Raw genomic sequence first — 27513 nt, 5'->3', positions numbered from 1 at the left:
AAAACAGAATTAGGATTCTATCACGCATGCAATATTTCACTTAGATCTTTTAATTCTAATACTATAAAAAGAGCATTTTCTCAAGTTATTAGAAATTCTTCAAAAATGGCATTTTTAATGGCCACATGATATTCTGCATTTTGAGTGTGCTATGATTTACTGAACCGTTCTCCTGCCGGGGGACAGAAGACAATGTACCTGCGTATCTAATAAATGACAAAAGCCAGAGAACTCTGACATTTTGTGTTCTAGTTACCTATTGCTATGCAACAAACTACCCCAAAACTTAGTGACTTAAAACAATGCAGCATTTATTTCTTTCATGAATCTGCAATTTGGGCAGGGCATGGGGGTGGGAGGTGGCATCAGCTGGGCAGGGTCAACGGCTACAGGCTCATCTCATTATATCTGAAGGCTCTCTCATTTAACATCTGGCAATGGAAGCTGCCCGTTAGCGGAGACATTAGCTGCTCCTGTCTGCTCCAGTGCCCACACTGAGCTTCTCCTTGTAGCCTGGGCCTCCCTACAACGTGGTGGTTTGGGTTCCAAGAAGTTGTATAGCTTTTTCAAACCTAGCCTCAGAAGTCATGTACCATCCCCTCTGGCACATCCCATTAGTTAGAAGTGAGTCTAAAGGACAGCCCATATTCAAAAGGAGTTTAGGCTCCACCTTTGGAAGGGTAGTGTCAGATAAAATGCAAACTTGTTTTAGAGCCACCATATTGGGTACTACCATAAAAGCCTCACACTGGAGTCCTTTCTTAAAGCTACACTTCCTAGACCAGGGAGTGTGTATTCCTCTCCTTCCCAGCCCAGGCCCGACTTTAGGCTTCCTGGAGGCGAGAGCTGAGGACTTCATAGATGGGGCAGTGTTGGAATTAACCACGGATGGTTCTTGAATCCAGAGCCAGAGAGCAGGAAGGGTCTAGCCTCAGAGGGGCGAGCTTCTCCCTTTATTGCCCCATACTAAGCCTGCCACCCCATGAAGCTCTAGGATTTTAGTTCCTGCTCCTCCAGAAGCTTCTTCCAGTCCCATCAAGTTAGGTTCATGGGCCCAACTTCTGAGGCAGCCATGACAGAACTTAAACCATAAACTCACAAGGGTATTATGCTAAGTGAAATAAGTCAGACTGAGAAAGACAAATACCATGTGATTTCACTCACATGTGGAATCTAAAAAATAAAACAAATAAACAAGCAAAAAGCAGAATAAGACCTATAGATACAGAGAACAATCTGATGGTTGCCAGAGGGAAGGAGGGTGGAGGGATGGGCAAATGGGTGAAGAGGAGTAGGAGATACAGGCTTGCAGTTACGGAATGACTAAGGCATGGGAATAAAAAGCTCAGCCTAGGGAATATAATATCATCAATATTATAATAGCACCGTATGGTGACAGATGGTTGCTACACTTGGAGTGAGCAGAGCATAACATATAGAGATGTTGAATCACTGTTATATACCCAACACTAAGGCAACATTGTGCGTCAACTATATTCATATAAAAAAAAGTTTTAAATCAGAAAACACAATACATTAAAATGAAAAAGCCAAAAACCCCATAATCTCAAGCATCCCACCTTGCTGAGACCTCTCTTCACCCAGGTACCTTTCCTTGAGGTCCCAGGCCTCACCACACATGGTCTAAGTCAACTCAGGCCAGCAGAACTGTGTCCTGCAACTTCTCCTTCTCCACTACAGGACTGGGAAAGCTGGCTAAGGCAAGTCTGATCCCCAAGAGAGGCTTTGCATGTACAACTCTTTCTTCTAGAGTTTTCAGACTCCTATCCTAGCCAGCAATCCCTCCCAGGGACTGGTGCAGGGACCATATCTCTTATTCCTCCCCATAAGCAGGCAGGTAGACCAAGATACCCCTCTGACTCCGAGTTGTATCGAATGGGGAAATGTCCATCACCTGGGACTAGCTACCACTCCCCACTCCACACCCTTTTCCCAAAGATTTCAGGCTTTGTGAGGGGGTCCTAAGACATCAGACTGAGGCAGGGGGTGTGACCAGCAGGTCTAGTGGAAGGCCACAAACTTGAGGCAGGAGGCAGCTGGTAGGAGTAAGGAGGGAAATAGGCCAGGGGAAGTGGGCGGACACAGGCTGAGGAGAAGAGGAATAGGAACATTTTACAAAGAAGCTAAAATCTGACCTGCATCCTGAAAAACATGTAGGAAATATCACATCAGACTAACTACTCTTCATAATCCCAGTTTGTTTATGAACTGCCAATCTGCTTTGAGCTATGCTTTGGTCTCACTCATTTTAAGGCCTCTCCACTTTGGGACGGATAATTGTGAACTACACCTTTAAAATGTAAGCAGTATAACTGGAATTCAAACTTATAAATCCATTCACCATAGATGATCTTCCCTAGTCAAAAAAGAAAAACATTTTCTCTTAGCAGGTGACATCGCAAAATAACTCTTGGTTGAGTGCTCTGGAAAGGAGAACCATTCTCCCACACTACCTTCTTGTATCTCTGTTACAAAGAAAGTTTTACCAATAGGTCTCTGATTCTACTAAAGGAAACCTTCAGAATATTATTTTTGGATGATTATATTTTAGACCAACTCCTTCATCCAGGATCCTGGTGAAGCTCTTTTCTTTGAACCTAGAAATCATCCCCCCCCCCCGCCACCGCCCTTTTTTATTTTCAGTTTCAAGAGTTTTAAGACGTCATGGTTTGGATTTCATTCCAAGTTCAGACTGCTCAGAAGCCCGGTGGGATCACAACTTGGCAAAATATATCTCTGTTCCTGAAATTAAGCAACTGTTACAAACATCTGAGCTTCCACACTGGTGCTGTTGAAAGGGCATTTTCATATCACAAGTGGAGACTTCCTGCTGGGCCGTGGGTGGAGAGGAGAGATCACGGGAGGCAGGCCCAACTGAAACCTTTTCATCCCCAGAACCTTTTTATCCACCCCCCACCACCCCTCACCTCCTCAGATTTGCTGGGTCTGTCATTTGAGGCTAAGTCATATAGACAAATTCAAAGTTCGCCCAGGGACACGGGCAAGAAAAGAAAACAAAACACACATTCTTCTTGCCAAAATGTTTTCTCAGATGCTGGGATAATGCCCGGCACACAGTAGCACCTAATAAAGTTTATGGAAGGGAGGGAGGGAGGGAGAGAAAAAGATAAAAGAGAGGGACAGAGGAAGGGAGAGAAGAGAGAGAAAGGAAGAAGGGGGGAGGAAAGAGAGATTCGGAAGTGATTTTGAATAAATGCTTATATATTTATATACACAGTGTTTTCTAATAAATTAATTATAAATAAAGTTGGGGACTCATGCAGCAGGCATTGTGCTAAACTTCATTACACACTCTAACACCATGAGGCAAAAACCATTAACCAGACTTTACAGGTGAGAAAACTAAGATTAGAGAGACTAAATATCTTGTCCAAAATCCCACAACTAATGAGCATGGAGCCAGAATTTGGACTTAGATCTGATAAGAGTCTGACTGATTGATTCCTACCTTTTTTCCTTTTCTTCCCTCTGTGCCTCCTCAAGGCCCCAGACCACTTTGTTTCTCTTCTTTTCACTCTTTTAAAGGGTGGTGACCACCTCAGCTCATGGGCACACACAGGTAAGCCTTACTAGTGATAGGCAATCACATGGCACATAGAGTACCTGCACCAGAACCCAAGGTCTGCCCGAGGTCTGCCATCTCACAGGCTAGGCGGGCTGACAAAGAGCCAGGCCGGCTCGGGCATGTCAAACTGAGCGAGCAGCACTCTAGATTGAAGAAACAGCACTTCGAAGTTCTAAAAGCAGGAAGAAATGTTCCAGGAACTGAGAGGACCCAGTGAGGCTCTAGTGACATGCACAGTGAGATCAGAGGGGGAACCTGGGGCTACCATCATAAAGATTTTACCCAGAACGCAGCAGGAGACCACTGAGGAATTTTAAGCAGATGAGCAATATGGTGCCATCTATGTTTTTAAAAGAATACTCTAGCTACTGTCCGGCAATGGACTGGAGCCCAGTAGGAGGCAATTTATGCCAGAAGTCCAGAGAAAACCCCTTGACCAATCACTCAACAAGCCTTCTGACCCCTGCTTGGTGCCAAGGACACCAAAATGAACCAGGCCTGATCCTTGTCCTCCAAGAGCTCTCAGTCTAGAGAGGGAGAGAGACACACGACCAGAGTACTGGATGCTATAATAGAGGCGGTGGTGGCAGAAAGACCAGAAGTGGGATTAGTGAACACTCTACTGAGGAAGAAAGATTAAACTGAGCTGAATCTTAAAGAATGCATACAAGCTCTGCAGGGGAATAAGGTACGAAAGGCATTCCAGGCAGGAGGCACAGCATGAAGAAAAGAACGGAAGCATGAAACAGCATACTCCATTTAGGAAGCTTGATCAAGTTCTGTATAAAGGGTCAGGGTGGGGGCGCCTGGGTGGCTCAGCCGTTAAGCATCTGCCTTCAGCTTGGGCCTGATCCCAGGGTCCTGGGATCGAGCCCCGCATCAGGCTCCCTGCTCCACTGGGAGCCTGCTTCTTCCTCTCCCAGTCCCCCTGCTTGTGTTCCCTCTCTTGCTGGCTGTCTCTCTGTTAAATAAGTAAAAAATCTTAAAAAAAAAAAAAAGAAAGGGGGGGGTCAGGGTGGGAGTCAGAGGAAAAGCAGTGAGGAGGAGGGCCAGGGGCTAGGGTCCCACACAGGCCCAGAAAGATTTGTGTCATCTTGCAGGGACTGATTGTACTTTTCCTGGGGGAATGGGAAGCCATGGAAAACTACTAACCAGGGGGAGTTTCCTTTTAAAACGATCGCCCCTGATGAGAAGGGAGAAACACTGAGGGCCCATTAGAAGGGAAAAATATAGACTATCGATCTCTAATCAAAGTGATCTGAGATCTGCCAGCAATCACAATCCAGTTTTGAGCACAAATGCTCAGCTCAGAGCAATCCTCTCAGTCCTACTAGAAGCCAAAGAACCCTGCGGAGAGAGACTACTGGAGGAAACCATGAAGATGCTCTGGTGCAAACCTAACTCAGACGAAATCTGAGGCTTGCGTTGCTTCTACTTCACAAGCTCCACCCAGGGTAGCTCTACTGTTTGCAGAGCCCCTCCAGCTTATTCCTTGGGACCCTCATCTACATCCCTGGAGTTGGTCATTTCCTGCACTCTCCATGCTTTTTCCTAAGCTCAGTGTGGTATGGTAAAAAGAACACAATTTTGCCCAGGAGACTGAGGACCTAGATTCCAAAGTCCCAGTTCCAAACTTATTCACTACTCTCCATCCCTGGACCTCAGTTTCCCTGTTTATATTCCTGCCTCCCTCAAAGAAAATAGATGAGAAAGAGCTCTATAGAATATCAAGTACCATGAAAGTAGAAGAAATCCCCCTCCCATGTCAGAAAGTTTTTGTACTGGACTTTAAATCAACTGTCTGATGCAGAGATGTTTTCTTCAGCCCACAGTATGGGTGTTCAACAAGGACCACTGCTGTAGAGACTATGGACTTTTCCAGAAGAACAGTTCTGAAGCACGGGTCTCACCATAGTTGTTTTGATGTTTCTCCTTCACTTTATGGTCAAGACCACTTTAAGCCTCATGAGAAGAAGGAATAGACCCAAGTCACTTCCACCAGATCCCTTGAAACTGAGGTGGCTTTCCCTTCCTCCAATGCCAAGGACACAGCTTTAGAGAGAGAACGCCGCCTTCCTAAGTCAGAGATGGGCCAAAGGCTATTCTGCAAAGAAAGGTCGGTTTCCTTGCAAGAAGGAAACCAGTGCCTGAGTACAAACAGGCATTGTTTGCCCTGGGGTCTGGCAGGGATGAGCCTGAGTGGGCAGAAGAGTGGGCTGAAGGCTCTGGCAGCATGGGGGCAGCCTCTGTGGTGGGGAGGAAAGCAGGGAGCTGTGTGTGACAGCTGGGCTTACAATGTGGGCATTGTTCCCTCCCTGCTCTACATCTGCTCCTCTAAGGGTGGAGGGCAGGGAAGAACTGAGTTGGGGAGCATCTGCCAGGGCCCTGGGAGAGAACTGTGCACTGCCCATCTAGAAAGAAAGGGAAATATTGAATGGGGCCCACCCATAAGCCGACCTGACAAAGGTTAGAGATGCATCAGAAAAGTACTGACTTCCTCTGCCACAGCCCCTCCCCACCCCGGTCTCTTTGATCCTTCCTCTTATTTCAGTCATTTCATACCATGCTGTGCTTTGCCTACTAATTTTTTTTTTCTTTTCAGTATCTAAGCATTTCTTTTGCACACTTAGGAATATCTCTAAGTATCTGTTAATATCATCTCACCTGTTATAATGAACTTCAAAATCATAAAATTCTGGTAAGTTAGCCCTCAAACCTGCATATACTCTTACATCACTGATGATTCCATATTCTGAAAAAGAATTTGGTGATATAGATCAAGAAATATAAAAATGTCTATCCCCTTTCAACTAACTCATTTGAATATGCTATGTGTAAATACTTATGATATCTCATCAATGCTCATTAAAATCCTATGAGGTATGAAACAGCATAAATAAGGTTTACAGGTGAGAAAACTACAAGTCATGGACATGAAGTAATTTGCCCAAGATCACACAGGTAATAGATCAAAGATCAATCCCAGGTCTCTGACTCTAAATTCAGTGTTCCTTCTGGAGCCAGCCTTCCCTCATCACCCAGTAATCCCACTCCAGGGGATTTTTGCTGAGGAATTTTGCATTTTAATTTTAAAATCAGGGGCACCTGGGTGGCTCAGTCGTTAAGCGTCTGCCTTTGGCTCAGGGCATGATCCCAGAGTCCTGGGACCGAACCCCACATCAGGCTCCTCCGCTGGGAGCTTGCTTCTTCCTCTCCCACTCCCCCTGTTTGTGTTCCCTCTCTCGCTGGCTGTCTGTCAAATAAATAAAATCTTTAAAAAAAAATCAAATATAAAAAATGTTCACTGGGGCACCTGGGTGGCTCAGTCAGTTGAGCATCCAACTCTTGATTTCAGCTCAGGTCATGATCGCAGGGTCCTGGGATGGAACCCCACCTAGAGTCTGCTTGAGATTCTCTCTCTCCCTCTCCCTCTGCCCCTCCCATTTGCTCACTCTCTAAAATAAATAAATAAAATCTTAGGAAAAAGTTCATTGAATTATCAAAAATTACACCAAAAATTGGAAGCAATCTAAATATCTAATTATAGAATAATTAAGCAAACTCTTGTAAACCCACTAGAAACACTATCACTCAACCATTAGAAAGGAAAATTTCATAGATTATAGAAACATGGAAACTTTTCATAACTGAAAAATGTATATGTATATCATTTTGCACACAACTGTGCAAAAGCTTATGTAAATAAGGACAGGCAGAAAGTCAGCCAAAATTAACGTATTATTTGCAGGGAAATAGAATTCTGAGCATTATTTTTTTTTCTTTATAGCTGTTTTTTAGTGCCATTATGATGTCTTAACAATAAATAGGTTTATAATATCCCTGATTTTTTTCCTTTTTTTTTTAGAGAGAGAGAGAGTGTGCACATGAGTGTGAGCAGGGACATGGGGGGGAGGGCCAAGAGGCAAAGGGAGAGAGAGAATTTCAAGCAGGCTCTGCGCAGAGCATGGAGCCTAATGCAGGGCTCAGTCTCAAGACCCTGAGATCATGACCTGAGCCAAAATCAAGAGTCGGATGCTTAACTGACTGAGCCACCCAGGGGCCCCAAATCTATGATGATTTTCTAATGCCAGATGTATGTGCATTCCCAAATTATCTGTTCGATCTATTGATTCAAATGAATTTAATTTTGCTTCACAGAACTAAACATAAAATGAAAACTTTCTTCAAACTAAGATTATTTTACTTCTATATTTATAGGAAATCTTTTATAATTTATCACTTTCTCTCTGGAACCGTAGAATATAACAAAATCAGGCCAATAACTATAGTTGCCCCCGCCTGTGACTACATTAACTGTGCTATAACAACAATTTGGCATTCAACCACTCTGGGAAAAGAGGAAGAGAAAACAGCAGAAAGCAACTGGACCTTGCCATAGCTCCTGGCCAGCCAGGGGACTCCAATGGAAGGTGCCTGCTCATTCCCTGGGTCACCTGCCCTCAGTGCCTCAGCTAGCCCTTGTCCATAAAGATGCTGAGACTTCCAGTGTTTTAATGGTCACAAAGAGCAAGAATCCACTTAGACTAGCTCAAAGTACGTGGGAGTTGATTATAAGATTACTAAAGAGATCAGAGATACCCCCAAAGCACAGGACATTAGCCTAGCTTTGTGGAACTATGGAAGCCATCGAACCCAGAGCTTGTCTCTGCTCCTTGCTTCTTATCTCTCCCTCCTGTCTCCTCTCTCTAGCCTGGATCCTACCCCTCACTCAACAACTCACAGGAGATGCAGCCCCAGCCACCCACCCAGCATTTTCCTCTTTCTCAGGCCCAGCTTTCTCTGCTCCCTCCCCAACCCATGCCTCACTCCTCAGAAAACATTAGGTTCTCTCACAATAAACAGGGTCCCAGTTGGCTGAGAACAAAGATTTAGCAGAAGAGTGCCCAAATGCAAACCCCAAAGGGGAGGTGATGGTCAAGGAGGCTAGTACAAGAACACCCATCCTGTCGGAAGAAACCAAGACTGGGTGAAAAGTCAGGAGTTGAGAACATACCCAGGGGGCAACAATCTAGAGGAGAGGAAAAGAATATTTATCCTCAAAGTAAACAGAAAAATGAGTAAGTCAGTGAATCTGAACAGGGTCCCAGTTAAGTCAGTGTACCGGTTCTTCCATGTGCTGGCCCAGGCTGTGCAGTGCGGGGGCGCACCATATGGGGCCAAGTGTCAGCTCCGACTTCAGAGGAAATCAGGGAGTTAAGAGGTAAAAGCAATAAAAAAGGGACCAAAGGAATTTGTTAGACAGCATCAAAGGACCAAATACAACAGAAGTAGGGGGCAAAAAACTTGGCTCTGCCACTAATTTGCCAAGTGATCTTGGGTAAATCATTCTCTCTGGACCTCAGTTTCCCCATCTATAATGTGAAGAGACTTGGTTAAAGAACCTTGAGGTCCCCGAAGCAATGACCCTTGAGGCAGTGGTATGCTCAAGTCAGCTCTTACTGATCATGAGAACCAGCTATTAAATTTGGAGGAACTTTGTGGTTGTTAAACACAACTATTATTTAAAAAGTTAAATAATACACATTAACAATTAAATAAATGATATGAAAATCCAACAGTGAAAATACCCCAAATTCGCCATTTCCCAGTTACTTTACTACATTTTACTGTTATCTATGCCAGGGGTCAGCAAACTTTTTCTGCAAAGGGACAAATATTAAATATTTTAGGCTTTGAGGGTCACAGACAGTCTGTCATATATTGTTTTTTTAACAATGCTTTAAAAAGATAAAAACCAATCTTAGCTCATGGGCTGCACAATAACAGGCCATGAGTCAAATGGGGCCTACAGGCCATAATTTGCCAATCATTGATCTATGATCTTGAAGTTATTTACACCTATTTCACTCACATATATAATTGTGTGCTCTTGCACATCTCTGCCCAACGCCATTTTCAGTGATACCACGTTAGCAGCTTAAAATCAACTACGGTGAAAGTATTTACACTACAGAAATGGGCAAACACTGCAAATCAAGGCTTCTCTTCCTGGAAGCTGGTTGTTAAAAGTTTACCAGCACACCACTGTCTTGAGGTCACTGCGGGAGAAAATCACAGAAAACCAAAGTGCTTTACCAACTCACCCAGAAAATCCAGACAGAGAGGCAAAATGTAAAGGGAAAATGCAGTCCACAGAATCAGAGGAAAAGAAGGACAGGAATACCCAGCCAGGCATGTCTGGTCAGGGCTTAATTAACAGGTGGTCTTTTGTGACCACCCTCGGGATGCAGGCTTCCTTTTCTGTGACTGAGACATATCCTATTTTTCTCTTCTCTCACTTTGAAACTGCTATTTCTGGCTTTGCTGCTGCCCTGGAAGGTAACAAGGCAGCTGAGGTCTGCCCAGAAGTAGCCAGGGACAGCAAATGTACAAAAGGTTCACGGCTGTGAGGGCGACAAGTAAATGCCAAAGGGAAAGGCGGTGTTATGTAGAGCAGCCACCTCTGCTGTTCTGGTGTGGATGTGGGACTTCTCTTAAAATAGAACGATAAACGTGCAGGTCTAGACTAAGCAGCAATTTTGGTTTTAGGGAAAGCTGATACCCAGCAGGATGAGGATAACCCCGAGAAAGTTTGTTTTCAGCAATTTGGGCTCAATTAACCAGGAGTATGCCTTTAGGGTATTTATGAGATGACCCTCCTACAAATTCCCAGACTGTAAGCTCTGCCTTTTGGGGAAATGAGGTGAAACCATAACAGTTCTGGAAGAAATCATCTCTGTGCCCTATTCCTCTCTTCAAGTCCCAGGAAAAATCCACCCTGGGCATTTATATTTCCTCTCATCCACCTACTCTGCTTCTCCTAGCTGATCATAAGGAAAACTAATGGAAACCAGAAAAAAGTAATATCTTTCCCCAATTCCCAGTTGCCTAAGTCAAATAGTACAAAATGCTGGGGAAATGGAGGAGAGAGTAAGTTTTGGTAGGGATGGCGGATGAAGACAGAGGTGGTGAGGGACAGCTGCATGGACAAAGGGACCCTTGAAGTAACCCTTAAAGGAATAGGCAGAGAATAAAAGGAAAAGGCATTTCAGACAAAGGCAATGGAGCAGGTAAATGAAAGATATGGTTGTTATATTAAAAGGTGCTGAAGTTCCCACACCTAGAAGCAGTTTCTCAGTGCCTCAAGTTTCTGTCTGGTTCAGCCTACTCACTTGCACTCCAGCCTCCACTGCGTCCAGCAGGGTGACTCAGAAGTCCTAGAAGGTGTCCACCTCTGGTCCCTGGGCCTTCAGCAGCCACTCCTTCACGAGTGTGCCTGGCACCCACATCAGTTCCTCGGCCTTCTCCGAGGTGGGCAGCAGCAGCAGCTCCTGGGGTGGCCTGGGCACTAGCATGAGTGTGGTCAGGGGCTACATCGGGGCCAGGGGTAGGAGGAACATCACAGCTGTCTCAGTGAAACAGAGCCTCCTCAGCCCCATTAAGCTGGAAGTGCACCCCAACACCCAGGCCGTGCACACCTAGGACAAGGAGATCAAGAACCTCAAGAAAAAGTTCACCTCCTTTATCAACAAGGCGACAGAAAATGGCCCAGAGCAACATGGACATGTTCGAGAGCTACATCAACTTTGGGCAACAGCTGGACATAGTTGCCCAGGAGAAGCTGAAGCTGGAGACAAAGCTTGGCAACATGCAGGGGCTGGTGAAGGACTTCAAGAATAAGCACAAGCAAGAGATTAAAGAGAGATCAAAGAGCATGCAGAGACGGAGGATGAAACTGTCCTTGTCAAAATGGCTGTGGATGAAGCTGACAATGAACATGGCAGAGCTGGAGTCCCACCTGGAAGGGCTGACAGACAAGAGCAACTCCCTAAGGCCACTGTATGAAGAAGAGAACCAAGAACTGCAGTCATAGGTCTCTGGCACCTCCATGGTCCTCTTCATGGACAACAGCACTCCCTGGATCACCAAGGTCAAGGCCCAGTACAAGGAGATCACCAACCATAGGCAGGCCAATGCTGAAACCATGTGCCAGATCAAGTATGAGGAAATGCAGACACTGGCTGGGAAGCACAGGGATAACCTCTGTTGCACAAAGAGATTTCTGAGATGAACCGGAACATCAGACAAATCCAGGCTGAAATCTACACCCTCAAAGTCCAAAGGGCTCTCCTGGGGTTTGCCATCACTGGTGCAGAGCAGTTTAGGAAGCTGGCCATTAAGAAGGCCAATGCCAAGCTGGCAGAGCCAGAGGGTCCCCTGAGCAAGCCAAGTAGGACATGGCATGGCAGCTGTGTGAATGCCAGGAGCTCAAGAACATCAAGCTGGCGCTGAACATCAAGATCACCACCTACCACACTGCTGGAGGGTGAGGAAAGCCGGCTGGAATGTGGAATGCAGAACATGACTAGCCACACCAAGACCACCAGCAGCTACTCTGGTGGGCTGAGCTCAGTCCATGGGCGTCTCATGAGCCCTGGCCTCAGCTACAGCCTGAGCTTCTTCTGGGCCAGCTTCAGCTCTGTCTGGGGCTCCAGCTCCTTCAGCTGCTCAGCTTCTCCAAGGCCACGGTTGCAAGGAAGATCGAGACCCACAAAGGGAAGCTCATGTCTGAGTTGTCTGTTGTTCTGTCCAAGTAAACAGCCACTGAGGTCCCTCCCAGTGTCTTCTCTCCTGTGGCTGCCATAGAGCCTTTGGGGGAATGTGCAGGGGAGTGATTGGGAATAGGAGACCCACCTAAGGCTCAGCCCCAGTCCTCATTCTACCCTTGGGGGTTAGTCTACTGTCCTGGGTATCCTCTCTTGCCCATGCCCCTAAGTAAAAGTCAATTCAAGTGTCTTTTCCCAAATAACGCTTCAGCTGGCTCTGGAAAAAAAAAAAAAAAAAAAGCTCAAACTCATTAGTCATGAAAGAAATTCAAATTAAAAACCACAGTGAGAGGTAGAAAGCCACAAGAGAACACACCTCCTACCCCAACAATGAGAGAAAACCAGACAATCTATAAAACCATAACTTCCCTTGAGCACATCAAGAGTATGGAGGTTACAAAGCAAATCAGGAGATCTGAATTCCTATGAATGACAAGCCCTACCACAGAGAGACAATACACAAGAACTGTTTCACCTTTGCCAGAGCCTCTTTGGAGGAACAGGGCAAGAAGAAAAGAGCTAGCATTATAACAAATTCTTAAAAGTGAAGTGTGAGTTGGCATGAAGTTAAGAATCCACGGGAACCCCAGACAGAAGAGAGGTTCATATTCCCAAGCTGTTTTCCATAATCTCCACCAGCTACTCAGAAGAAAGACTGAGGCAGGCAGGACAGCTGAGAGAGCCCTCATTGGCCTGCAGACATGCAACCCCATCCATTTTCCAGAACATTCTCTTATAAGAAGTCAAACCCTTAAACCACTAGGGGAGTGGCAGGCAACCCCCCACTCCTGAGGCCCAGGCTAAGATCCTCTGTTTGCAGAAGGGAAAGACATAGCCATCTGCCTCTGGAGAAGTGGGAAAACCTCTCTATCCCCATGGTAACCCTTGCACTGAGTAACAAGCAATGGCACTCTCCTCCTGGTGGGGAAGAGCAGAAAATCCTCTTGCAACCAGTCCTCAATAATGAGCTACCACTACACACCCCACCAGAATGATTACAATTAATTAGACTGATGATGCCAAAAATTGGCAAGGATGCAGAACCACAAGTACTCCCCTGTGCTCCTGGGAATGGTCTCAACTGCTGTAACTACTTTAGAAAAGTATTTGGCACTACCGACTAAAGCTACACACATGTATATCCTATGGCCCAGCAATTCCACTTCTAGGTATTAATCTAAGTGAAATGAGTACAGACATGAGCCAAAAAGCATGTTAAAGAGCATTCATGGCAGATCTATTTGAAATAACCCAAACTGTAAACAAGCCAATAATCACCAATAGTACCATGTATAAATTGAGCAACTGTGGTTTTTTTCACACATTGGAAAAAAATACTATACAGCAAAGATAATGAACCACTACTACCTGCAGCATGAATCAATCTAATCACATGCTGAACAAAGGAAGCCAATTAAAATGAATCCATGAATTCATTTATATGAAGTTTAAAAACAGGAAAAACCAATATATGGGATGGAAATCAGACAGCAATTATCCTTTGGAGGGTAGTAAGTGGACAGGAGGTGATGGCAGTGGGGCAGGGCGGGGGGTAGGGGGTGGTCATCTGGAGTCCTGGCGATGTTTTACTTCTTATTCTAGTTCTGGTTATATGGGTGAGTTCATGTTCTGAAAATTCATTAAGCTGCACCTTTGTGATTTGACCCCTTTCCCATTTGAACATCACATTTCAACTAAAAAGAAACGTTTACTTTAAAGAAAAGTAACTGGTATGAAATGTTGAATAAGTCAGCCCTGCTGACATTGTGAGAGAGGAGACTGAAGGCAGGTGAAGGTGGAGCCAGACCATGGAAGGGCCTTGAGTTCCAGATCAAAGGGTTTATCCTTTGTTCCACAGGCAAAGGAACACCACCAATCGTTTTTTGTTTTGTGTTTGAGATCATTGTAGATTCATATGCAGTTGTAAGAACACTACAGATAAATCCAATACATCCTTCGTCTAGTTTCCCCCAGTGTTGACATCTTCTAGACCTATAGCCCAGAATCACAATTAAGAAATTAGCATTGATACAATCCACCCATCTTATTCAACTTTCAGCACTTGTGCATGCACTGTGTACATGTGTTTTGTTCAATTTTACCACCAGAGTCAAGATACAGAATAGCTCCCTCAAAAGAATTTCCTGTACCGCCCTTTCATGGAATGGTTACACAACTGGTAATACATGTAAACCATGGGATACTCCTCAGCAATAAAAGGGAACAAACTAGGGGCGCCTGGGTAGCACAGTCGTTAAAGCGTCTGCCTTCGGCTCAGGGCGTGATCCCGGCGTTCCGGGATCGAGTCCCACATCGGGCTCCTCTGCTGGGAGCCTGCTTCTTCCTCTCTCACTCGCCTGCTCTGTTCCCTCTCTTGCTGGCTGTCTCTCTTTCACATAAATAAATAAAATCTTTAAAAAAAAAAAAAAGGGAACAAACTATTGATACACAGAGGAATTACGCCCAGCGAAAAAGCCTACCTCAAAACAGCTGCAGACAGTATGGTTCCATTTCTATAACATTCTTGAAATGACCAAACGAGAGAGATGGAAACAGATGAGTGGTTGCCAGGGAAGGGGGCTCCAGGGGTGGCTATAAAAGGGAAGCACTCTACCGGTTTCTGAGCCAAGGAGTGATAGGAATAGCACAGGCCAGAGAATCTCGCTCATTCTAAGTGCCTCAGCTCTGACTTTCCAAGACTTTAATCCTCCCACCCCTCACCCATACCCCCTAGCCCTATACCACCCCTACCCCTACCCCACTGCCACCCTCAGTGTCTGCCTCTTGTTGATTTACTACCTAGTCAATTAGCAGTGGCTTGGGCTTTGATTAAGGGTCCTGTTTACACCAGGTCCTCCCCACTGGCAGCCCAATAGAGTTCCATCTGTCCAGGCAGTACAGGCACTCACCCCTCCACACGGTGACTCCTTTTTGGTTCTCCTGCAGATCTCCTAGAGGAGCTGAGAGTCTTTGGACACGCTTAGCACATTAGCTGTCTCATGAATTTGGGAGGGTTTTGGGTTCTTTTCCCCTTGTTCCTGTTTCTTCCCTGAATATTATTCTATGAAAATGTTTCAAAAACAAATACGTTGTCGTGGGGGCCTGGGAGGGGCGGTTAGTATGACATTTCTCTGTTATTTTGAAATGAGGCCCACAGGATGCCTCCAGGCACACAGTAAAATCTGACATAATCCAGTTACAAAGGGGGATTAAAGAGGCTGATGATCTTGCACGAAGAGGCAACTCCCTTATGCACTCATGGATGGCACTCTGGGCCCCAGAAGCCAAATAAGGAGAGAAAGTGCATTTCACAAACACAACCAAGGAGAAAATCCATGCCCTATAGAGAGGCACGCCAGGTCTCAGAAGAACCAACCTCTCAGTAGCACTTCAACTCTGCTTCAACACACTGAGCCAGGCCCTGCACGTCCTGCTGGGGACACCTTCCCTGCAGTAAGGAGACAATTTAAGATGTCAGGAGGAAAGGGCTTCTTAGAGGAGGACCTGTGAGCTGGGCCTAAAGGATGAGTAGCTTGCCAGCTAGTAGTAAAGGGGAGGGGAAGGCGGTATACCAAACAAAGGGAACAGCATGAGGAAAGGTACAGGCATGGAATAGACAAATGTGACTGGGAAGTTCGGCATGCAGAGGGAAGTAAGGAAAGCAGAGGCAGGAGAAGTAAGGTGGCTACTGGATCAAGAAGGATCAGGAAGGCATCAGCCTTTAAGTGATGGGTAAGCAGAAGTTGTTGTTTTTAAGATTTATTCATTTTGGAGATAGAGTGCATGGGGGCGGGGGAGGGGGCAGAGGGAGAGAGAGAGAGAAGCAGAAGCAGACTCCACACTGAGCAGGGAGCCCAATGCAGGCTGATCCCTTATTGAGGGTGAGGTGAGATCATGACCTGAGTCAAAATCGGGAGTCGATCACAGCAGAGGAATGACTCAGTACTTTAGAAAGATTACTCAAATGGCCCCATGCAAGCAGATAAATTACCGGGGTGAGACTCTGGTCTGAGAGATCAGTTAGGAGCCCACTGCCTTCCCTCATCCTCCTCGCTAAGATTGAGCCAAAGAAATTATCCAACTTCCCAGGAGATTTACATGTTAAGGTAGTTTGACTGCAAGCACTGCCTTCTCTTGTTGGGACATGACTTGTCAAAACAAGGATCAGGCTTTTGCTGATTGAAAAAATAAAAAAGCATTGAACATTTTTTAAAAGGAGTAGGGACTCCCGGTGCAAGGCTGCAAGATTCAGGCCTTCCTGAGCCTGTATGGTAAACCATCAGTGAGCTGCAGAGCCACCCTGAGAAAGAACTAGTGCTGTGTTGAGGCTGGAGAGTCAGGATGCCTGCACACACCTGGCAGACGGGAAGTGGCTGACAGATATTTGTATGGAGGTAAACTAAGGAGCCTCTGGGGAAGGAACATACCCTAAGGGTAAGAAACATCCTGTTAAGCTGTAAGAGACTCCTAAGGATGGGAAAATTCTGAGCTCATCCAGGTATCTGTCCTTCTAATTTGTCTCTTGACTCAGCCCCCAGGGGGATCATGTCAGACTTCTCTGTCGATCAAAAGGCTGTAAATAAACATGGAAACACTTTGGAGCTCATGCAGCTCTGCTTGGGGACCCTCTCACAGAGTGTAGTGAAAGGAGAGGAGATGGTCCTCCACCACACACTTCTGGCATCTGAGGGCTGGGGGCAGCAGCCAGCGAAGAACTGTGGGAGAAGTCACAGCCATCTACAGACTGGCACAGAACAGGGTCCTGTTTGTGCCTACCTTAGAGCAGCGATGTCCACCACAGGAGTGGTCACACCCTGCAGAGTTCTCCATGGTGGCCCAGCATGGACACTGAGAGCAGTGGATATGCTCTGAGCTCATCAGAAACCCTAACCAGCGGCTGGGGGCCCAGATGGAGCCTCTGCACAGGCAGTCAGGGACCAAATTAGGTTAATTTGTGTCCCGGTGTGAAGGCATGACTGCCTCACCAAAGTGCTCATCTGTCAAGTTCTGAATGCATGTTGTTCATACAAGAAAATATCAACACTTGTAGGACTGTCTAATGTTAAAGCAGAATTGAAACTTAACGAGGGTGGAAGCCCCTAGGTGGCGTAGTCTGTTGGGTGTCCCCCATAGGCTCTACGCTCAGCGTGGAGTCTGCTTGAGATTCTCTCTTCCCCTCCCTCTGCCCCTTCCACTCATGCTCTCACGCTCTTGCTCTCTCACACACACACATAAATAAATCTTTAAAACTTAACTAGGGTGGGAAGAAAACAATTTGACATATCTCCTCTGAGCATAATAGCTTTGAGGAACAGACGTTTGTGTAACAACCTCCCCTTCATTCCTACTGTTTCCAGTTACGTAAGTGTCTCCCGGTACCTCTGTCATTTCCCTACATCCCTTTCTCAGGAACCAACCCCGCCTATATTCAAATGTTTAGGTAAATTGGGATTTTCAGGCGTATTGTCATGATGAAATTCTGGAATATCCAATGTCAAGACCAAGGCCCTGGACAAGACAACAGGAGGTACTCTTATTTAATGGGTTACTATGGGGAAGGGAGGTTGATGGAATTGAAAAAAAAAAATCTAGGGAAATTATCGTAATGTGAGAGATTATAAAATCTTTTCATAAGTCTCTATATCTGAGTTGGGCTTGGACTAGGACAACTGCCCTCCTTGGATGTGGTGGACACTATGTGATCCATAAACTATCTGAAGATTTTCCTGCTAAGACTCTCTGCTCCAAGCTACTTTGGGATCCGAAGAGCCCAACTTACTGAGAGATGGGGCCTGAATAGCATTTATAATCAAGGTGTTGCTTCCTTTCCAGTCCCAAGATGAGAGTCATATTACAAACACATAGCCCAAATACTGCTGTGCCACATCAACAAACTGGTACAAACTGGCCTTCTTTCTGTCCCTCAAACACTCCAGATTCTTTCTGGCTTCCCATTGTTCTCCTCTTCCTCAGGAATACTCTGAGCCTAGAGCTTTGCACAGTCACCTATTTAGCATGTGGGTCTCAGATCAAATGTCACCCCATCAGGGAGTGGGGGTGCTCCCAGGGTGTTGGTAAAGCTCTATTTCTTCTTCTGAGTGGTAGTTAGCTGCATGTGTTCACTCTGCAGAAATTCATCAAGCTGTACACTTAGGACATGCACACATTTTTGCATGTATGTTATTCTTCAGTGAAAGTTTACTTTACAATATAAGTCACCTCCTCAGAGAAGTCTTCCCGACCATCCCATGCCCCCCACCCTCCGCCTCTCGTGTTAGCCTTATTGTCTTCACGACACTATAATTATTTCAAATTAACTTGTCTATGTTTGTGTTTACTTATTGATTTTCTGTCTCCTTCTCTACAATATAAGCACCAAAAGAGAACAAGGACATTATCTGTCTTGTTCTAAGCTGTACGTTGTTCATAACAGTGCCTGGCAAAGAGTAATCAAGAAAGAATGAATACATGAATAAATGGACAGCAACTCTCCCCCAGCCCTGTTGTGAATTATCTGCATACTCGGAATGTCTCTGAATGAAGGATGAAGATGTCTCCTTTTGGGAGTTATAGAAACAAAGGATTCTCAAGGTCTTTGAGACCTTATACACTCTAGTCAGTGAAGGATCATACATTTCTCCTGGCGGAGCAGCAAAGACCCTGCGCTGAGTCTGTGAGTCCTTGCAGGCTGTGTGATCTCCCTACCTCACTGGCAGTTCTCTCTACCCAATGTGGGACTTGAACTTACAACCCTGAGATCAAGAGTCGCATGCTCTACCAACTGAGGCAGCCAGATACCCCTGAACCTACTTTTAAAGTAATGTAAATGGGAATATAAAACTTTTAAACAGACTAGCATTGATACTATTTTTTTAAGATTTGAGAGAGAGAGAGAGAGAGAGAGAGAGAGAGAATGTGAGTGGGGGAGGGGCGGAATGAGAGAATCTTCAAGCCGACTCCCTGCTGAGCATGGGATTTAATCTTACAATCCATGAGATCATGACCTCAGCTGAAACCAAGAGTTGGACACTCAGGGGCGCCTGGGTGGCACAGCGGTTAAGCGTCTGCCTTCGGCTCAGGGCGTGATCCTGGCATTCTGGGATCGAGCCCCACATCAGGCTCCTCCGCTATGAGCCTGCTTCTTCCTCTCCCACTCCCCCTGCTTGTGTTCCCTCTCTCGCTGGCTGTCTCTATCTCTGTCAAATAAATAAATAAAATCTTTAAAAAAAAAAAAAAAGAGTTGGACACTCAACCAACTGAGCCACCCAGGCACCCCAGTCAATATTTTTATATTTTTTTTTTTTGAAATTACTTAACACGATTTAATGGGAGCTTTAGAGAAAATGGAAGCCGTTGGCCAAATCTTGGGCTGTGTGATTGCAAGGAAGACCTAGATACCATAAGAATAATTCAAGGAATGGCAATGGCCGTTAGTAGAATTCATTTACTTTTTTAAAAAATATAATTTCATGCAACATTTATTGAGTTCCCCCTACTAAAGGCAAGGCATTGTGAGGGGTTCAAAGATGAATGGGTCTCATCCCATGGAGCTCAACTACCAAATTACATGGAGGTGGTCAAGCAGCTGTACACTGAGTTTGTTGTGATTTCTCCTCTATCTTGGGCCCCCTGTGACCACCACTTCGTTTTTTCATACATTTGTTCTTCCATTCATTCATTCATTCAAGGTCTATGTTGAAGGACGTTCACAGGTCAGGCATCATGCCAGGTGCTGGAATCATAATGACTCACTGAAACATGTGGTACGTGTCCTTGTGAAGTTAGCAGCATGGAGTGATGCAGTGTAGTGTGGGAATACTTTGAGTTCCTTTGCTTCAAGAGGGAGGTTCTTCGTGCAGGAAATGGGAGCAGGAAAGTCTCCCCTCCAGTTTCTCATTTTTCTTTCTCTGTCACAGCACATTGCAACCTGGACCAGCCACATTTCACATGGCCAATACACACAGCTCATGGTTACCCTACTGGAGCTTGCAGCCCTAGATCTTTGCTACTCCGAGTGTGGCCTGCTAACCAGTGGCATCTTTACCACTTGGGGGCTCACTAGAAATGTCAGAACTCATTTACTTTTAGACAGTATTAAGAATAGATGGAAACTAAAAGGGACTGGTGCCTAAGAAAAAGGTGTGCTTGTGTGTCTATCAAAAAAAAAAAAAAAAAAGCCAGTGGCAGCCTGCAAGGGAGCAGGACTGAATTTTCTAGGGTACTAGTCACCTACTTGTGGTTTTTTTGCTGGGCTTCTTTTGTGTTTTTGTTTGCTTGTTTTTGAGAGACAGCGAGAGCGTGTGAGTGGGAAGGGGCAGAAGGAGAAGGAGGGAGAATCTCAAGCAGGCTCCACACTCAGCAGGGAGCCCAACACAGGGCTTAATCCCACAACCCTGAGATCATGACCCGAGCCGAAATCAAGAGTTGGATGTTTAACCGACTGAGCCATCCAGGCGCCCCTGGTCATATTCTGTTTCTTAATCAGAGTGCTAATTACATGAGATTTCATTTATAAAAATTTAAGCTCTACACTTATGATTTTTACATTTTTCTCTATGTAATTATACCTTAACAAAAAAGTGTTTCAAATATGTGGCAAACCTGACTCTATCTCCATGGGCTACCATAAAGAACACCTCCACTCCTCCTGCGTGTCTCCTGTACTCTCCCACTACTGCCACACTCACAACACTTCTGCCACCAGGTGCGTGTGGGTCTTTCTCCCACACCAGTCAGTTCTGTGACGCCAGCCTGATGTCCTACAATTTAACTCATTTCTGACACGATCTACCCGGAGATGGCGTCAGATCCCACAGGTGGAGGACTCAGCCCCACAAGACTGCCCACCCCCACCACCACCACTTCAGAGGTCAACAGCCAGTCCAGGTTGTGACCTGTGCTTCTGACCAATGGGCTCTAAATGGAAGGTTCCTACTACCCCTTCCTCAGGTTCAATTATTTGCTAGAACAGCTCACAGAATTCAGGGAAACACTTACCAGCTTATTATGTAATAAAGGATAAAATAAAGGATACAGATGAACAACCAGATGAAGAGATACTTAGGGGCAGGTCTGGGAACTTCTGTCCCCGTGGAGTAGGGGTGTGTGACCCTCCCGATAAGTGGATGTGTTCACTAACCTAGAAGTTCTCCAAATCCCATACTTTCAAGATTTTTATGGAGGCTTCATCACAGAGGCATAATGGATCATTAACTTCATTTCCAGTCCCTTTCCCCTCTCTGGAAAACAGGGGGTGGAGCTGAAACTTCCAAGCATCTAATCATGGCTTGGTCCTTCTGGCGACCAGACCCCATCCAGGAGCCACCAAGAGAGGTCATCTTGTTAAAACAAAAGACATTGCTATTACCCAGGAGATTATAAGGGATTTAGGAGCTCTATGTCAGGAATCAGGATCAAAGACCAAATATTAGAACAAAAGATGCTCCTAGTGTTCTTATCACTTAGGAAATTAAAAAGGTTTAATTAATATAGTTTTTTCTATTATTTCACAGCCACTACAAGATGTCCCTAATTGCTGATATTTTTAATTGGATAGTCAAAAGATTCCCCATTGGCTATAAGACTGACCTAATGGAAGTGACCTATTTTGCCAATTAACAAATTCAAATTTCTATTTATACCATCACTGTGGAGAACTGCTTACATCCTTACTTAGGTAGAAATTCCTGATTACAATTCTCTGTGTCAAAATAATTTGTTAACCTTGGGTCCTGCTATAATATGCATAATACAGACACATAAGCAGAGTGCAGAGAAATCAAATATTTTCACTAATTTATGGACACTGATTCTCTCATTCAGAGCAAAACCATCTGCATAAAGTTCATAAACAATTAGAACTGAATAAATAATATATGTGAGGCTGGTTAATTAACTTGCAAATTGATTTCCTCCCAAGAATGGCCAGAAGTTTATAAGAGTCTCGTCAAAGTTTTAAGACATGAATCAATCAGGTGCATTAATGAAACACTTTCTACTGTTGGCACCCATTCAATTCTACACATACGTCTCAGGCCCCTGGTTGTGCTTATCTCTGTGCTGGTTATTAAAATTACTAAGATGAATCCAGTACTATAACCCTGCCCTACAGAGCCAGCTTACCAAGCAATCCTGCCTGCCAAAAGACAGTTGAACTCAAATAATTAATGGCAGGCATGATTAGTATTAACTGGGTTTTAGTAAAAGAGCACAAAATGACTTACGTCCTGATTTTTTTTTAAAGTTTATTTATTTATACATTTCTCCCTATTTCCACATTCTGTTTTCCTGAAATACCTCCAAATGAACTAAAATTAAATGTGTGCTTTTACATTTCCTGTGGAAAACAACTGGAGAAGTCTTTGAAAATTGCCTAAAATTTCAAAAAGTCCCTCAAAGCCTTCCCAAGAATCAAAGAAACCGCTGGAAAAATTTAAATAAATAAGTGAATGAGTGAATTTTTTTTTCCTAAATGGGAAATACTTTTATTCTTACCACTTGCTCAGAGTCTCTCTTCTCCAAACGGGCTAATCATATCATAAATAGTTTCCAGGAAATTGCAATAGCTATGACAAATACCTCTTCCCCCACATTTCTCAATAGACCTTTGCAAATGAGGTGAAAATCACATTGAACTGTGTTTCGAACATATGAGAAGAACTTGTTAAGACAGAAGAAATGCTTTAGAAAGCAAGGATGAGGCAAACACGGCTTTGAGGGGATCACTGACCAGGGATCAAAGCGTCATTTCCAGATCTTGGGCAGAGGGTAGAAGCCCCTTCCAGGCAGAAAGTGAGTAGAACCCACTCCTGACCTCAGAAAGGAATTGTCAGGAAAAGTAAGGAGGGTGCTGCCTTACTTACAGAAACAGAGGTTTCTGCCAAGTTCTAAACCCAATGCCTAGAAGTAACATATATCTGTATTACGGTAAGTTAAAGAGAAAAAGGAGTAGAAAGGAAGCTAAAAAAAAAAAAAGTGCCCTTCCTAAAAGGGTATTTTATTTTTTTAAGGTATTTTAAAATATAAATTTTTTGAAGATTTTATTTATCTATTTGAGAGAGAGAGAGAGAACATAAGCAAGGGGAAAGGCAAAGGGAGAAGCAGACTCCCCACTGAGCAGGGACCCATCCCCCACCCCTACCCCTGACGCAGGCTCCATCCCAGAACCTGAGATCATGACCTGAGCCAAAATCAAGAGTCAAATGCTTAACCGACTAAGCCACCGAGGTGCCCCTAAAATATATATATTTTAAGTACTCTATACAGAAAAGCTTTATACCCCATATCCAAACTCCCCTCCTTTCTTATCAATAGAATTCAACTTTTTTAAAAAGGATAGTTATTTATTTTAGAGTGATGGAGAGGGAGAGAAAATCTCAAGCAGACTCTGCCCTGAGCACAGAGCCCAATATGGAGCTCAATCTCATGACCCTGATATCATGACCTGAGCCAAAATCAGAGTCAGATGCTTAACCGACTGAGCCACCCAGGTGCCCCAGAACTCAATTTTTATTAAGGGCAGAAATGACCCACTTAAAGACTACATTTCCCAACCTTCCTTGCAGCTAGGTGTAGTCATGTGATATATTCTGGACGAGATAAGTCCTACTGGCAAAGAAGAAAGGAGAGGCTGATGGGAGGAGAACCAAAAGTATCTGCCTTGGTCCCTAGCCTCACGGAACCTACATACAGTGAGGAAGACAAACAGGTGCATAACACAAGTCATGGTGTGTATTATATTCTACTGTGTACAAAGGGCTATAGGGATCCTAAGTAGAAACCACTCATTCATATGTTGAGAGTATTTTCCTAGTGTTATGTAAGCAAATGGATTTTAGAGTAACACCTAGTTACCAGCTGTGTGACTTTCAGCAAATGCTCTACCTCTCTGAGCCTGGGTTAGCTCATATTTGAATAGAAAAGTAAATTCTACCATTTAAATAAATGTTTAAAGCATTCAGTACCAATCATATGGTAAATAAAGCTAAACCTGGTACCCCTCTTCCCACCTTTTTTTTCATGTTCTTTGAAAACTAAATGCCACTGTGCAGAGCCAAAGAAGCTGAATGCTGATGGGAAAGAAGGATGGGGTCTGATAACCTGTTTATCTGCTTTCATTCACAGGACGATTTCATAAACCATTCACTTACACAGGAATCTTAGTTTTTGCCCTTTCACTGAAATCAGATCATTTGGAAAAGTGGGAACTACTTCTTCACCATTAATAAAATACTCATTTATTAATATGGTGTCACTCATGCCTACCTGGGATGCTGGAGCTCTGCCCTCCCCATCATCATGCCAAACACGCCAAGTGGGACAAGAGAGTAGGGAGCAGGGAGGGGGGTAATCAAGAGCTCTGTAGTCCACTTTTATGTGTTTAACAAGTGTCCCATACTTCATTGTCTTGGTTTATGGGGGAAACCTGGCCAGAAAAATCATCCGCAATCTTCAGGGGATTCCATGGTGAGGGAATAAAACCAAGTTGTTGAGCATGGAGTGAAGTGTCTTTATCTGTAGTTCTCTTCCTCCACCCCCAAATTATAGGCATGTTCTCATAGGACAAAACAAACAGAGCCTCTCTCCAGGACTGCCCAGTATGGGATTCAAGAATCCATCAGGGACCAATCAGGCCAACCTCCCCCCCACACATTTGTATATTTCACTTTGACAGTCATAAATCAACTTTCAACAAGTAATTTCAGGCTATCGTAATATCAACTCAAAAACATCATGGTGGCACCACCTGCAAGTCAACAACAGTTTTAGCAGCACCACCTTCTTTGCCCCAAAAGAAGGGTCTATATCCTGTGTGAATAGTTTATTTCAGTGACTCACTGACTTTTTACATGTTGAGTTGACAGCCTGCTCCCCTCACAGACCCTGCACTCCCTTCCCGATCCCCCCCACACACACACACACCTGCTGTTCCAACCACAGCATGCTACAATGCTCTGCTTTACTTACTGGGCTTGCACCTAAGGTTTCATTTGAAAAAATGCTAAAAATCCAAGGCTAAAATTTTTGAGAAGCATTGTTTCTTTACCCTTAATATTTAAAAATAAATGGATGGTAGGAAAAATTAAAACATTAATACTACTGATAAGATCTGTGGGATTTACAAACAATATATTTGAGAAAAATGAGGGCACTTGGGGGTACTAAAAGTGTCAAATCTTTAAGCCATCGTAGTACATTTAGGTAGTTAATTATGTTTCCAACTGTGAAAACAATCCCACAAAATCAAAAAGCATATATGAAATGTTGGAAAGACAACATCAAAGATTGTGGCTAAATGACAAGGTATAGGAAACCAGAGTTAAGACCAGAGGCCAAACTCAGGATCTGACAAGATGGCCAGGCGGCCCTGAAGGATTTATCAAGGAAACCCAGCGGTTGCTGGCAGAACCAGTTCCTGATATTAAAGCAGAACCAGATGGAAGCAATGCCCATATTTTCATGTGGTCATTGTTGGCCCCCAGGATTTCCCCCTTTGAAGGAAGGACTTTTTGTTTTTAAGATTTTATTTATTTGAGAGACAGAGAGAAAGATTGCAAGAGAGAGCATAAGTGGGGAGGAGAGGGAGAAGCAGGCTCCCTGCGAGCAGGGGCCTCATGCTGGGCTCTATCCCAGGACCCTGGGATCACGACCTGAGCTGAAGGCAGACGCTTAATGGACTGAGACACCCAGGCACCAGGAAGGAAGGACTTTTAAACTTCAACTATTCTTTCCAGAAGAATACCCAATGGCAGCCCCTAACATACATTTCATGACCAAAATTTATCATCCTAATGTGGGCAAGTTGAAAAAAATATGTTTAGATATGTTGGAAAGATAAGTGGTCCCCAGCACTGCAGATCTGCACAGTTCTGCTATTGATCCCGGCTTTGTTAAGTCCTTCCGGTCCAGATGATCCATTAGCAAATGATGGAGCAGAGCAGTGCAAGACCAATGAAACCCAAGCCATAGAAACAGCTAGAGCATGGACTAGCTACATGCCATGAATAATATTTAAAATCAATCATCAAGTGTGCATCACTTCTCCTCATCTGCCAAGACTTCTTCCTTTTTTGTTTGCATTTAATGGACACAGTCTTAGAAACATTACAGAATAAAGCCCAGACATCTTCAGTCCTTTGGTGGCTAAGTACACATTAGCAGATCTATGTCTTGTCCTGATTCACTGTTATAAAGCATGATTAGAGACTAGAAGTACCATTGGGATTATTTCAAAACATTTAAAAGCAGTGGCCCGTCTCTGCTTTTATTCACTTCCCCCATTATGGTTTAAGTATAAAGAAGTATGAATGAAGGTAGTTGTCAGCGTTAGCTGCAAGGGTGTGGGTGTTCTTTTTTTTTTTTTTTTTTTTTGAGGGGGAGAGGTAGTTTTATTTTAATTTTATGGGCTCCTTCCCCCTTTAATTGGTGATCTAATAGCATTTGGTTAAAAGCAGCTAGCAAGTTTGTTATAATGTGCTCCCTAGCCAAGTCTAACTTTATTTAAACACTGTAGATGGACAAGATTGATGAACTAAAATGGAAACATTAAGCAAACATCACAGCCTTCGCTAATAACATTGTGACTTTGCTGTCAAGTGTAGAATCCTTCCTTCAAGAAAAAGCTTATGACCATTTTGTATGGCTTGTCTGGAAACTTCTGTAAATTTTATGTTTTAGTAAAAATATTTTTTATTCAAAAAAAAGATAAGGTATAACATACAATGGGGAAAGGACAAACCCTTCAATAAATGGTATTGGAAAAACTGGACATCCACATGCAAAAGTATGAAACTGAACCTTTACCTTACACTATACACAAAAATTAACCCGAAACGAATTAAAGACTTGAATATAAGACCTGAAATCACAAAGTTCATACAAGAAAACATGGGCAGTAAGCTCCTCGACATTAGTCTTGGCAATAATTTTCTTAATCTGACACCAAAAGCAAGAGCAACAAAATCAAAACTAAGCAAGTAGGACTACATCAAGCTCCAAAGTTTCTGCACAGCAAAGAAACATCAATAAAATGAAAAGGCAACTACTGAATGGGAGAAAATATTTGCAAATCATATATATAATAGGTTAATATCCAAAATACATAAAGAAGTTGTATGAACAACTCAATGGCAAGAAAAAAACAAAAAGAAGAAAAAAATTCAATTTAAAAATAGGCATAGAAGAGATGTTCATCGACAGATGAATGGATAAAGAGGTGACATACATACACACACACACACACACACACACACACACACACACACAAAATGGAATATTACTCAGCCATCAGAAAGGATGGAT

At 44.0% G+C, this 27513-nt stretch overlaps 2 pseudogenes; both read left to right on the top strand.

Moving 5' to 3' along the window:
• The first annotated feature begins 10690 nt into the window (after positions 1-10690).
• On the top strand, positions 10691-12204 carry LOC123781172 (keratin, type II cytoskeletal 8 pseudogene; annotated as a pseudogene).
• An 8806-nt stretch (positions 12205-21010) lies between these two features.
• On the top strand, positions 21011-26227 carry LOC123781171 (ubiquitin-conjugating enzyme E2 N pseudogene; annotated as a pseudogene).
• Positions 26228-27513: the final 1286 nt, after the last annotated feature.

The sequence above is a fragment of the Ursus americanus genome, chromosome 18 (genome assembly GCF_024610735.1).
Source record: "Ursus americanus isolate L20-20 chromosome 18, mUrsAme1.1.p, whole genome shotgun sequence".
NCBI classification, from domain to species: Eukaryota; Metazoa; Chordata; class Mammalia; order Carnivora; family Ursidae; genus Ursus; species Ursus americanus.
Note: the sequence above shows the minus strand (reverse complement) of the source record. Positions and strands in the feature narration are given on the sequence as shown.